The sequence below is a fragment of the Colias croceus genome, chromosome 29 (genome assembly GCF_905220415.1).
Source record: "Colias croceus chromosome 29, ilColCroc2.1".
Lineage (NCBI taxonomy): Eukaryota > Metazoa > Arthropoda > Insecta > Lepidoptera > Pieridae > Colias > Colias croceus.
Genome location: NC_059565.1, coordinates 2,612,237 through 2,626,072, shown reverse-complemented (window position 1 = coordinate 2,626,072; position 13,836 = coordinate 2,612,237). Strand labels below are relative to the sequence as shown.

Here is a 13,836-nt window from a genome sequence, read left to right as displayed (position 1 = left end):
CCTATCTAATCTATTCTATACATACTTATAATAAATCTGTAGAAGGGTCAATTCTGTACATTGAAAATATTGAAAAAATAACTAGCAGGGGGTGTTACTGGATCGATACCAAACCCAAATATGTGATTAAAAAAATTTTTGTCTGTCTGTCTGTCTGTCTGTCTGTCTGTATGTGAAGACATCACGTGAAAACTACCGGTTCGATTTCGATGAAACTTGGTATAATTATACCTTATTATCCTGGGCGTAAAATAGGATACTTTTTATCCTGGAAAAATACGTAGAAAAAAAATTAATCTCAATTTTTCAGTTATCCATAGACGTTGTTCTGTAGTAGGTACCGCGAACACACGTTGCGTATTATTATAGACCTAGCTGTATTTGGGTCCAATAGATATTTATAAGATGTCATTGTCCGAGTTACTCAAAATGGAGAAATAAACCATCCACGCAAAGACCGACATCCGCGCGGACGGAGTCGCGGGCGGAAGCTAGTACATATAATAAATCTGTAGGAGGGTCAATTCTGTACATTGAAAATATTGAAAAAATAAATAGCAGGGGGTGTTACTGGATCGATACCAAACCCAAATATGTGATTAAAAAAATTTTTGTCTGTCTGTCTGTCTGTATGTGAAGGCATCACGTGAAAACTAACGGTTCGATTTCGATGAAACTTGGTATAATTATACTTTATTATCCTGGGCATAAAATAGGATACTTTTTATCCCGGAAAAATACGTAGAAAAAATAAATCTTAATTTTTCCGCACGGACGGAGTCGCGGGCTAAAGCTAGTACTCAATAAAGCAGGATTGTATTTTGTAGGATTTCTGCAAATTTCCTATGTACCTACATACGTATATGAAACGTCAAAATCCTACCAGATTTAAGTTAAATAACTCGAATATTCATATAATAGTAGTAAACTTCTCCATACACTGTATAGTGTATAGCTACTATTGTTACTTATCCTTTAGTTAAAAAACACGCATAAACTTTAAATAATTGTATTGTCAGCGATCCTTGATAAGCGTACAAAGAATGAATTAAATCTGTCCGTTTAAAGTGGGTCAAAATTGAGTATAAAGGAGTCGATTACATACAAACATACAGGTGAAGCTAATAAAAGCGTGAACCTCGTTCGTTTTTGGGAATGTTAGTTAAAATGTCGAATCAATGCAGATGATGTTAAATAAAAATGCTATTGCATAGCTTCTATCGCGGGCCTCTAGCGCGGGGACCGAATCCAGAAATTCCGTAACGAAAACAAACCTCACGCTCCCCACGGGGACGGGAACGGAGGTTGTGGCTTGAAGGCATTCTATGCAATAGCTTTACCGCGGCAGTCCCCGAATGCCACACGTATTTTTTTTTTTTAATATAAAGAGGTCACTGGTTAAGGACAGCTATGAAATCAGTTTGGCCCATGACGTGTGACTAGCAGACAATAGCATACCCATATTCAAAACAATGGACACTATTTAAATTGTCTGTTAATAAATAATAAATATTGTTTAATAATATCGCGTGTTGAATGAGAAATAACGTGTGAATGTTGCTATAATATATTTGTGTATGAGTCATTTTTTAAGGTTTTCCTTTAAGGTGACAAGGCCAGGACCGGCATTGAGGCATAATCTTCAAATAGGAAAGCAAATATCTCTGTCATCTCGATGTTAAAGGAGATTCAGCAGAAAAATTATATTTAGAAAGTATAAGCATCCTGGTACGAAACGAATATTAATATGTCTTTCCACAGTACAAAACTACACTTAATTTGGTTCTAAATAGCGTCTCTAAAACTACTCTCCGTTAACATGATTCAGTTCAAAACTTATCTCGATGACCCAGCAAAAGTTATTCCTAGATATCTTCCTAGATCATTTGTATCCCTATCATGTTTTTTTTGGCATCAACGGCAAAGAAGCTGTTGGGGCGCCTGATAGTACTCCACCACGCCCAATAAACATTTGCTTAAGATCGATACAGAAATTATCGACGAAAGAAATACAGGAAAGAACGAGAAGAATTAAAAATATCAATAAAAACGTGTGTGCCGAGCAGACGTGTCAGAAGTAAAACTTATTTCGCAAGATTTAAAGATAACCAAAATCATCGCTTTACTCCATGACGGTATTGCCATGACGCGACCTTGAAATTTTACTCTCAACGCACCTAAAGAAGTTTCACTTCAAAAGACGACCTATCTTCAGACCTACCACACCAAAGCCCAAGCCCGTTTCGGAAGAGTATGGTCACAAAACGCACACGAGAATTTTACTTTGATTTTATATAGTTATATATAATAGTTTTTAGTGTCGACCTTCACACACAAGACTAACGAACGCAGGTATTACACGTAATCCTGTTTGCTATCTAACATGAAGTATCAAAGTATTGAACGACAGTGCATTTCTTTTAAAGTAACATTTTATAATCCCATTCGCTTCGATGAACAAAAATGTTCTGCATAGAGACAGTAAGTACTAGTAAATTGTTTTCTTGTTTCCTGAACCAAATCAATTTTTATGATTTGGTCTTTTGGTAAAGTACCTATATATAAAAGTTAGGTAAAGGTGGAATTCCATAGTAATAAAAAGTTTCGTATCACCCTCACAAATCATGCTAATCCATACTAATATTATAAATGCGAAAGTAACTCTGTCTGTCTGTTACTCAATCACGCCTTAACCAATTTGCATGAAATTTGGTATAGAGATATTTTGATACCCGAGAAAGGACATAGTCTACTTTTAACCCCGGGCCATAGGATAGATTTTATCCCGGAAATTCCACGGGAACAAACAATAGGTATATATTATAAAAGATGTTTTCTCTTTCTATCTATCTATTATACTATCTATCGATTTAATTCTGCAAATAAATTCATAGGTAATCATACATTAATTTTTCAACTAAAAATAGAATCGTCATAATGCATAGATTAACATTTGTCAGCGTTTCGGAAAGCAGTTAAAACTTAGCATAAGGTTCTATAACTCCTATTTATTTATATATTTTAACATACATTAAAAAACATAAGAAGCCACACATTTCCACATTTAACATCACTGTGTCACCAACAATACCTCAAGGGATATCCGTTAAATTCAAAATGACTAAACATATGGCATGCGCACACGCATGACTCACGACGTCTTGCAGTTTCACTGCGAAATCCATAATCATTCAGAATCTATTACATAGTAAACACTTGAACGCGTATGTACTATAAGAGCTAGCGCGCAAGAGCAACTTTTGTCTCCGCAACTATTTTGTCTCTCCCATCAACTCTATGGGCTAGTAAGAAAAGACTCAACTCCATACAGAGTTGATGGGAGAGACAAAATAGTTGCCGAGACAAAAGTTGCTCTTGCGCCCTAGCTCTTTAATTACATCTGATGGTATCATCATTCTAACCCCACTATGTCAAATTATTTTAGTGTAAACAGGCGTAGAGCATTATTTCGTTGTTCCTAGTGCGTTCGAAAAGATTCCATGCAATATTCAAATACTGAACAACACTAAATACGTGTAAACGATAACTATCGTTTAGGTTTACACTAAAAGATCACGAAGGAATGCTCTTGCTCTATGTTCATTTGATGTAAATGCACCGTATCTCGAAGAAACTACGGAACAAATTTGGATGCAACTCTACTAGTTATAATATAGGTACCTATTATGTTATACATCAGAATAACAGAAGAATCTATATATAGAAATATTAATATTGTTTTTTTGCAGGTGCAACCACGCGGCATAGCTATAGGTAAGGATGATGCAAAACTATAGAGTCCCATTCGACGAAATTTTTGGTTCAAAGTGTGCATGAGCAGACTTTAAATGTATAGAATTTACTAAGCAGCAATGGCCAAGGTCATGAATTAAATTAAACGGACAGAGGACGGTTGAAATTTGAAAACGATCCTTTTGCACTACTTTGACTTTAATGCAGTATTATTCATGGTCAATTTTAATACAATAAACAGTAATATTTCTGTTTATCTCCTTGAATCTAAGCAAATTATACGAGCTACATTTTTAATTGCTATAAACAGCGCCTTATGTAATCGAGGCGAATAACCAATAAAATATGTTCGCCAATCTGGTGACACAAACAACCTAAAACTATGATTCATAAAACATTCAGAAGAGCTACGTGAGTGCGAGTTCAATAAATACGAACTATCAGTAAATAGTGACAACACAAGCCAAACAGATAAAACGAGATCTTATCACAGACTCGAAATCATAGATAACATAAATAGGGTCCACTAACACTTCTGCGTTATACTAAAACTGTTCATCATCATCATCAGCCCATATATCCCATTGCTGGGACACGGGCCACCTATGAGGGTACAGGCCATAATCCAGCACGCTGCAGCTGGCCAAGTGCGGGCAGATGTCACATGTCGTCGAACTTTTGATTCTTCGACATGCGACTAAACATTACTAAAACAGTTATATTTGCGTAATCCTAGAAGGTAAATGGTCCTTATTTGATTTACCTCCACTTCTGACCTCTATGCAATGGTATTTACTTTTTTCCCTGTAGATAATGTTTCATTTATTGACCGGAATAAAGGAACTTATAATGTAATAACTATTATTAGTAATAAATGAGCTGAAGAGCTGTTTGATTGCTTGCTTGAACGAGCTAATATCAGGAAATATTGATCCGATTTGATAAATTATTTCAGTAATAGATAGCCCTTTTATCGAGCAATGCTATAAGCTATATATCATCACGCTAAGACCGATAGGAGCGGAGCAATGCGGGTAAAACCGTGGACACAGTAGCAAAATTTAATTATTATAATTATAACATTAAGTACTGCTTCATTGTCTTTTTTGTTCACATTTCATTTTTATTCACTGGCACAATTGATTTCAGAAAAACGTGTGCTATCTGCGGCCGAAATAGTTAATGTAAAAGATTTCGTATCGTTTGTATTGTTTAATGGTAGGAAATCTTGTTGCGATGCATAAATAAGTAAGAGTTAAATTAAATTGATTTTCTCGTATAATAGGAATTTTGGCATTAAATAACAATAAAAAACGCTTAATGGTAGCCTGCTACTACTATAATATAAACAAAATGTTCAGAAAGAATTTGCGAGGCCCTGAAATTTTACACCTGTTCTCTGAAAAAATCAATTCTATAGTACAATATAAATAAAGTACTTTATAGTACGATATTATATTCGGTAAGGTCAGTTTGTTGTCATTCAAGGCATGCTACACCTGTATTTAATTGTTGCAGATTCTTGTAGGTTGTAAGGAAACCATTCTGACGAATTATTCTTCCCTTCTATAATTATCTGACAGAAATTTTGAATCTAACACCAAAGTGTTAAATTGGAAATGTCTTAATCCGGCTCGAAGGACTTGTATCGTTTTGGTAACGTTTTAAAGCAATACTTATTCCAGTGCGGGGAAAGACAGGGCTTTAAGATTTCACAGTAACCCTTCGAGTCGGTTTAAAAAATATTTAAAAAGACGTGTGGCACTCGGGGACTGCCGCGGTAAAGCTATTGCATAGCATGCCTTCAAGCCACACATATTTTCGTTACGGAATTTCTGGATTCGGTCCCCGCGCTCAAGGCCCGCGATAGAAGCTATGAAATAGCTTAATTAATAAAGTAAGTGCAAAATTTCTTAAATATTATTTAAAGTATTTATGATACAATAGTAGTTAGTGTATAACCAAAAGTCCTTCAAAGCAAAGATCTGCAAAAACGTCCTTATACTTTCGAAGGTGTAAAACTGTATGAAGAAAGTGATGACGTCACAAATTGTAATTACCGTGTCGCGTGATAAGAGCTGAAAGTTATACATTAGCAAATAGTTTCAAGGCTGAGTAGCGGAGATAATTCGATGGAGCACATTGTAATTGTAACAATTGTGATTTTGTATGATGATTTTATTCTGTAACGATTCTTTGGTTGTCAATTCTACTAATCCTTCTATTATTATGAACGCGAAAGTTTGTAAGTATGGTTGGATGTTTGTTACTCTTTCACGTAAAATCAGCTGATCGGATCTATATAAAGTTTGGTTGACAGATTGCTTATAGTCTGGATCGCATTTAGGCTACCTTTTACGCAGGTTACCTTTTTACCAACCTAACATGCTAGTGAATGTCATTTTAAACCAAAATTCGCAAAACTATCCATATTAACGACTAGCTTTCCGCCTGCGGCTTCGCCCGCGTTTTCAAAGAAAAACACGCATAGTTCCCGTTCCCGTGGGATTTCCTGGATAAAACCTAGCCTATATTACTCGTGGATAGATAGCTTTCGAATGGTGAAAGAAATTTTAAAATCGGTCCAGTAGTTTATGAGCCTATTCATTACAATCAAACAAACAAAGTTTTCCTCTTTATAATATTAGTGTAGAAGTGTAGATGTAGATTTTAAATACAAATCATACTATTAATTTAATGACGTTCGTGTAGTTTCATTGACAGATGACCACAGCAGATGACTTACAAAATTTACTTCCACCTTTAAGAAGTCGAAGTTTAATCCTGCCATAAAATTGAAAACTCTCACTAACAAGATAACTTGCAATAGAAAATTGGTTCATGAAATGTGTAAAGCACATCTCTCGAGTATTTAAAATTTACATTGCTCATTGAATAATGATCAGTTATAACCTGAATTGTAGAACTGCTGGCGTCACGCGATTTACGATTTGTGATTCTCTAGACTTTTTACCGTCGATTGATTGGCTTTGTTATTAGAGTTTCTTGACGGTTCTTCTCCATAGATACTGCTTTCCGAATGGATGGTAAATGTTAAAACTATGTTATGACGATTCAAAAGTGCTTCTAGAAGTCTAATTGAATAAATAAATGTTTGAGATTGAGTTTTGAGTCGCAGAAAATCTTTAGACCCTGAGAAAGAACATAGGCTACCTTTTATTGTGAAATATGTACCACGAGCGAAGCCGGGGCGGACCGCTAGTAAGTTTATAATCCATCCTATATTTTGTTGAGTGGATATCAAGGGTTTCCTTTGCCATTTGACTTCTTTTGTCTTTAAAAGAATTACATTTCCTAATTTCGACTTATAAAAGCTGTTCTTAAATCGTCTTCTGTGTCTGTGAAAATTCTTATCGTTTCAAAAAATCAAAACTTCCAGGTACAATAAATCTGCAAAGCGAAACATGATCCCGATCTATGTTCCAAGTTAAGAATCCTAGATTATCCAAAAAGTAACTAGTAAAAGAAAAAACTAATGACGTAAACCATAAGTGCCCTTACGCACTAGCGGTTAACCGCGGGGGCGGTTAACCGCGCGGTTAGCCGCTTTCCCATTTTAATATGCAACCGCTTATGATTGTACGCACTACGCACTAATCATAAAAGCGGTTGCATATTAAAATGGAAAAGCGGGTAACCGCGCGGTTAGCCGCCCCCGCGGTTAACCGCTAGTGCGTAAGGGCACTAATATAATAGAAAACAAACGTTTATAAAAAAAGTGTTTTATGAGTTTAGCAAATCGATTCACCTCATTCATGTTCTATACTGGGTCTTAGAAGTTATCGACTAGACAGACTACAGAAACCTTTTAGGGTTGTAATTCTAGACTTGGGCTAATAGCTCGTAAGATAATAGCTTAATCAATTAGGGGACATTGATATGGCCACGTCAAAACGAACAAACTACACGTTGTTTACTTTTATTTACTATGTGTTACATTGTGTACGACGTTGTTATTTTGGTGGAATGTTGAAGGGGTACTTAGGAAGAAAAATTGATAAGAGCAACAATTGCCTAAATACTAGTTTCACTACATAGTATAAAACAAAGTCGCTTTCTCTGCCCCTATGTCCCTTTGTATGCTTAAATCTTTAAAACTACCTACGCAACGGATTTTGATGCGGTTTTTTTAATAGATAGAGTGATTCAAGAGGAAGGTTTTAGTATATAATTTATTAGGTTTTAGACAAAGCGGGCGAAGCCGCGGGCGGTAAGCTAGTAATATTATAAATGCAAAAGTAAATTTGTATGTCTGTCTCTTCTTCACAACTAAACCAGTGAACCGATTAATTTTTGGAACTAATATAATTGGATATCTTAGAAAGGACATAGGGTAGGTTTTATCCTGGAAATCCTTACCTATATCTTGTATATTATTTATGAAATAGACTTATATCTAGTGCAAAAACTACTGGGTCGTTTTTAAATATTCTTTGCGAATATAGAATGCTGTGTTACGTATCATTATGATCCTTACGAAAACTTCAATAATGTAACAAAAAATATACTTAATAAAATTCCTAACATTACATGCGCAACTATTAATGATAAAACAAAAACCAGAATATTAAAGAACACGATGTATTATGTATTAGTGTTGTAGTTACTAGTTATGTGACTGTAAATACTGTTTATATTTATGCTTGCTAAAGTTTAACTTGTCTAATTATCACAGTTACGCCATAAGTACCGTAATGTGTATAATTTAGGTTAACAAATAGGATATTTTCATCTCAGTTCTAACCGGATAAACTTAAATGGCCCCGTAGCATGATGTCTTAAAGCAGTATTATTTCCAATAAGGAAAAATGACAGAGCTATATGGGTCGTCTGGCGCCATCACTTTCCCATACTGGTGATAATATTGCTATACGGCATCATGGCAGGTAGTACGTAAATCTATACTAATATTATAAAGCTGAAGAGTTTGTTTGTTTGTTTGTTTGTTTGTTAGTTTGAACGCGCTAATCTCAGGAACGATTTTGGTCCGATTTGAAAATTCTTTCGGTGTTAGATAGCCCATTCATCGAGGAAGGCTATAGGCTATATATCATCACGCTAAGACCAACAGGAGCGGAGCCAAGCGGGTGAAACCGCGGAGCGCAGCTAGTAGTTGATATAGTTAAAAGACAATGAAATTATTGTATTGGCATTTGTCACCGATCCTCGAGTGTACAACGTTTTAATTCAATCTGTCCGTTTAAAGTGGGTCAAAATCGAGTCCCTACAGGTGAACTGTGAAGCTAATAAAAAACCGTGTTACAATGACACAAATTCATGTAACACATAGATACTTCTGAAGAGCTAAATCGTGATTGTATTTCGTCATTTTCACATATTTTTATTACATAGTAACTTGCTATTTCTTATCTTGTCTGAGTAAGTAATTATAATGTTTTAATTTTATGTTTATTCAAGATTCTTCCACGTCATTTACTGCAAGGTGTTACCTTGAATTACATGCAGTGTTTTTACTAGGTTTTACAATATCAACTTTAGCAGTGTCGAATCGATATTATGAGAACTGCCCCCCTAGCCAAGTGGCTTTCTGTTAGCGTAGCGTTCAATAGAATAGACTACGAATGTATGAGATTGACGTTAGCTGTAGATACAGATTACAGAAAGCCACTTGGCTAGGGGGGCTGAGAATATGTCTCGACTTTAGATACAATTTCATTTGATATCTACTTACTTACCTATATAAATTATAAAACAGATGAGTTTGTTTGTTTGTTTGAACGTGCAACCGGACCGATTTAAAAAACAGAACAGCTTGTAACAAATGTTTTGCCACTGAAACTGTCCTGAAACGATATTTTATTTAATATTATCTGTTCTATAGCTACATTCTCTACATAAACATAAACCAATAATATTTATTTTCAATAGGAATGAATATTGCAAGATGGAATTACAAAAATGTATCCAATAGAAATTCGCACCCACGCGTCGAGAAGGAATCTAAATCTATATCCGGTTGCTAGGGGCAACCATTACGCCTTAGCACAACTGATCACCTACTTGCCCGTATTTATTGATTAGTGAAGGTGTGAAAGCAAATTACGTAACACAAAACGCCCAAGGTCATTGCTTTTCTTAATGAGATGGATATCTTCAATAGAGATAGTATCTTTAGCTTTCGGGATAGTACTTATGTTCTGGTATAAGGTGGGCAAGTCAGTATTAGGTGTTATATAGTCCGACGTCTATGTTACGTCATAGTACACTAACTATACGATTTATGTAGTATGTAATGCTTAGTTACACCATTTAAACAGAAATCAGATAATATCACTAAGGTGTAGGTTATGGCATCTTAAAATGCTCCAAAATTGTTTCCATCGTTATCATCAGAGGCTCGTTAGCTCAGCGTTTAGTGCATCCACAGATCACAGAAACTAAAAGTGCATCAATTTATTTACTTGACTATAAATTATATTATCCCTTCTCATATTTTATGTGCGATGTGTGTTTGTCTGTCTTTCACGTCAGAACGTAGCGTAGGGATTATGATTTATGATATGATATTTGTTTGGAGATACCTAGATAGTTAGCAGGCTAGGAGAGCAGAAATATAGACTACTTTTCTTTGATGAAATATTTCATTCCCATTGGAATTTCTCTTTACTACAGATACTATAAGCTACTTTCAAGATAAAACCATAACTGCTCGACTAATTAAGAAGGTTGTGCCACACTCAAAACTGTACTACACTTAACGGTTATTTAAAACAGCCGAGTTTTATTCACATAATTTAGAAAGCTCGTAATAAGCATTTTATTTTCTATATTATAAAGTCGGGCGAAAAGTGAAGGCGAGTAAATATCTCATGAGGAGAAAGTAAAACGAATATGAAATGATATTGACTTATTGGTGTTTAATGTTAATTTGTTGGGTTCACAAAAAATGTGGTGTATAAGTATTCATATGACAGCTCATATGTGACCATTTGAATACCTGAATGATGATAATAAAAATAATTGTGTTTTTTGTTAATCTGTGTATGTCAAGTGTTTGTGAAAAAAGGGGAAAATCGGTCAAAGTTAAGCGCATCACACACGGTGAACATACTATAATATTTTATGTTAAGATTCTCTAATATAAAATTGTCATTGCGTACTAAGACTCCTGTAGAACCGCCATCCTGTTACAAATGACCCGAAATTTTGTGTCAGTATCTCCCGGCATATAGATGGCTTATCGCTTGGTACTTAAATATATAGAAGGTAAAATATATATTATCTTCGTCGTGTGTTATGGATCATAGGATTTGTATGACGAGCGATAATTAATCGGAAATATGTTCTAAGATAATATATATTTTACATTATCTTCACCGTGTGTGATGCGCTTTACTAACCAAAAATGTAGCACTAATAATTATTGTTATCAGCAAAATGAAAATGGGAAAAATGATTCGACTCCTAATAAGCAACCTACTTGATTTTGAATATTCCTATCAAACCTAACATACTAAATTTCTTCACGAGGAGCGTCCACCCCGGTTTACTTGTTAATTTCCGCTTCATATGTCGCATGTAATATCCGGCCTAATATAATTTTATCACTGAATCGATTTTGTAAACATTAACACCATGGCTGGTCATTGCGATTATAATATGAATTTGCCAGTCAATTCAATTCACAGCGTAAACTGTCTGGAAATAAGAGGCAATAAGAGGAAATAAAAGGTCATAATACGGCCCCAGTTCGGAATGTCACTTCTGCCGAGAAGAATTGGCAAGAAACTCGATAGCACCCCTTTTTAATATAAGGTCAGGTGCAGGGCCTAGTGAACATAACGTGTCCTAGAACCTAGGTCATTCGCTCAGCCTTACACGTACGAGAGATAAATAATGGAAATTTGAACAATATAGCGACGACCTTCGATTTTATTTAAAGCGGAACCCGTTTGTAATAATTACTCTTGCAGGCATCCATTGCGTCGTATTTTATGTGTGTATCGATTAAGTTAAGAAATGAACTTATTTTGGACGTATGATCGAAAGAATGACCAGTCAAAATCTCATGTAAGGATTAAACTTATCTTCTCTTCACTACATACCTAGTATAAAACAAAGTCGCTTTCTCTGTCCCAATGTCCCTTTGTATGCTTAAATCTTTAAAACTACGCAACGGATTTCGATGCGGTTATTTTTAATAGATAGAGTGATTCAAGAGGAAGGTTTAAGTATATAATTTATTAGGTTTTAGCGGGCGAAGCCTGGGGCGGTAAGCTAGTCTAATATATATGGATGTATGGATGTTTGTTACTCTTTCACGTAAAAACTACTGAACCGATTACAATGAAATTTAGCACACACATAGAGGGTAACTTGAATTAAAACAAAGGATAGTTTTTATCCCGGAAATCCCACGGGAACGGGAACTATGCGGGTTTTCCTTTGCAAACGCGGGCGAAGCCGCGGGCGGAAATCTAGTTTATCTATATAATTAAAAATCTCCAAATGTGTTGCTAAGCATAAAATGTAAATATCAATAAGCGCTCGACCAATTCGGCATTTTTCTTAGTTTTCGTTAAGATAAACCGCGAACAAATCCGCGGCAAAATTAAGTAAGAATTTACAATTTTCTATAGCACATAAATTATGTGATAAGTTATATTACTGTAAAGTTTCATCCTAATCCGTCTAGCGTGAAATACCTACCTAGGTAGAACAAAAATAGGTTCATAGATCCATCCATCCTCACAAACTTTCGCATTTATAATATTAGTAGGATAGGACATTATAATACGTATACCACAATGTATACGTACCTATGATAAGTTTCGTAGTAATGCGATTTGATTCCAGAAAAGGATACGCTAAAGGAAAGAGACCAATGTCGTTGACGACTCATTGTTTAATGTTTATTTGAATAAATGAGTCATGATTTGTATAAATAATATCCTACTAATAATATAAACCTGAGGGTCAATGTGAGGATGCTTTAGGATTTACGAAATAACCACAGAATTATTTTGAAATAGAAAACAAAACTGCGCTCATAAATTTGTCCTACTAATATTATATAGGTCCTACTAATATCTATGCGAAAGTTTGTGAGGATGTATGTGTGTGTGTGTTTGTTACTCTTTCACGCAAATACTACTGAACCGATTACAATGAAATTTTGCAGAAACATAGAGGGTAACTTGGATTAACACATAGAATAGTTTTATCCCGAAAATCCCACGGGAATGGGAACTATGCGGGTTTTCCTTTGAAAACGCGAGCGAAGCCGCGGGCGGAAATCTTGTCTATAATAATAAATATACACAAAGCGTCTACATGAACGATATGCCTAGGTACCTTGGTAGGTATTATATATTCGTAATCCTATAAAGATTATAATCTATCATATATAAAAATGAATCGCAAAATGTGTTGGTAAGCGCATAGGTAACTAGAGAACGGCTGAACCGATTTCGTAAATTTTTTTTAAATATTCCTTGAAGTATGAGGGTGGTTCTTATGGAGAGAAAACGTAAACATGTACCACGGGCGAAGCCGGGGCGGACCGCTAGTTTATTATAATTCGTTCCATGTTAAAAAAATATCTAATAGGCGCGTCACATTAAAGTTATTAATGTTATCATCAGTCTATTTAATTATTATCGTTCTACAGAACATAATAATTTACTATGTAGGTAACTAGGTAGACAGTATAAAGATAGGGATGCTAAAGAGTATCCGATGTTATATTATTAATCTTACTAGGTACCTAGGTAGATCAATATCTTACTTATTCTGAGGATGGATCTTACCTATGTCTGTTCTTCTTTTATGCGACTAGACTACTAAACGGAATTTGATGATACTTGGCAGTGATGTAGCATATGTACCATGTTATGTACCTATGCAATAGAAATAGGTACTATAGTTTATACCCGGGCCGCGGGTGAAACCGCGCGACACAGCTTAGTTATCTGTTAGACATGCACTTAGTTGTAATTCAAACTCAACTAAGTGCATAGACACAGTCCAAATTTACGATAGGTACATGGAAATTGGTAGGTACATAAAATTTTTTTCTTTTTATCCCACTGGCCACTACCA

General features: G+C 35.1%; 1 protein-coding gene across 2 annotated transcripts in view; it reads right to left on the bottom strand.

The window, feature by feature from the left end:
* LOC123704323 (juvenile hormone esterase-like) overlaps positions 1-13,836 on the bottom strand; it is a 31,770-nt gene that overhangs the window by 17,126 nt on the left and 808 nt on the right. The gene's annotated exons all lie outside the window — the stretch shown is intronic.